We start from the raw sequence: 1,167 nt of genomic DNA, 5'->3' as shown, positions 1-1,167 counted from the left end.
GGTTGATAGCACACTATGGCATGCTAGGTTGGGACATCCTCATACAAGAGCCCTAAACTTGATGCTTCCAGGTGTGGTCTTCAAGAATGATGATTGTGAAGCTTGCATATTGGGGAAGCATTGTAGAACAGTCTTTTCACAGTCTAGCACCATCTATGAAAGATGTTTTGACTTCAACATGGGATTACTCACTAGACAAGCTGTCCTTACACTCCTCAACAGAATGGAGTTGCTGAGAGAAAGAACAGACATTTGATGGAGGTAGCAAGATCAATGATGTTCCACACCAATGTTCCAAAAAGATTCTGGAGTGATGCTGTGATGTCTGCTACTTATCTGATCAATAGAACTCCAACTAAAGTCCTCAACGACATGTCTCCTTTTGAGGTTCTAAATAAGACCAAACCATCTTTGGACCATTTGCGTGTGTTTGGATGCCTCTGTTTTGTGATGATACCTGGGGAGCTAAGGAACAAGCTTGATGCTAAAAGCTCAAAAGCTATGTTCATTGGTTACTCTCCAACTCAGAAGGGGTATAAGTGCTATGATCCAGAGTCAAGAAGGGTTCTTGTCTCGAGGGATGTGAAGTTTGCAGAATCTAGAGGCTATTATGATGGAAAGAGTTGAGATGAGCTCAAAGATCTTTCTCAATCAGCCTCAGATAGAGCAAATAACCTTAGGGGAGTAATGGAGAGCCTGCCCTCTTTAACAAGTGTGGAACCTGTCCCTGAAAATTTATCATCTATTGCAGCTGATAGTGTTGAGAGCACTCATCCTAATCATGAGGGGGGCAGTAGAAATGTTGAGCAGTCTACACAAGCTCAACCTGAAGAGAGCTCTGTAGCTCATGATCAAGATGAGATGCCATCAGAATCAGATGTTGAGACTCAAGTAGAGGCGCCAAGTGAAGGAAATGAAGCAGAACCTGAGCAGATACAACTTTTGAGAAGGAGTACAAGGATCAGGAAACCCTCACAGTGGATCAACACAGAAGTTTACTTCAATGCTGAAGCTGTAGCTCACCCAATAAGAGCAGTATGCTCCCTTGCTCAATATTCAAAAGATCATCAAGTCTTCATCAGTGAATTGGATCAGGAATACATTCCAAGAACATATGAAGAAGCTATGCAACACAAGGAGTGGAGAGAATCTGTTGGAGATGAGATG

At 42.6% G+C, this 1,167-nt stretch overlaps 1 pseudogene; it reads right to left on the bottom strand.

The window, feature by feature from the left end:
- The window catches only part of LOC106324442, a 4,898-nt pseudogene that overhangs the window by 1,675 nt on the left and 2,056 nt on the right, over positions 1-1,167 (bottom strand).

The sequence above is a fragment of the Brassica oleracea genome, chromosome C2 (genome assembly GCF_000695525.1).
Source record: "Brassica oleracea var. oleracea cultivar TO1000 chromosome C2, BOL, whole genome shotgun sequence".
In the NCBI taxonomy this organism is placed as follows: domain Eukaryota; kingdom Viridiplantae; phylum Streptophyta; class Magnoliopsida; order Brassicales; family Brassicaceae; genus Brassica; species Brassica oleracea.
The sequence above is the reverse complement of the archived record's forward strand: the minus strand, read 5'-3'. Positions and strand labels throughout refer to the sequence as shown.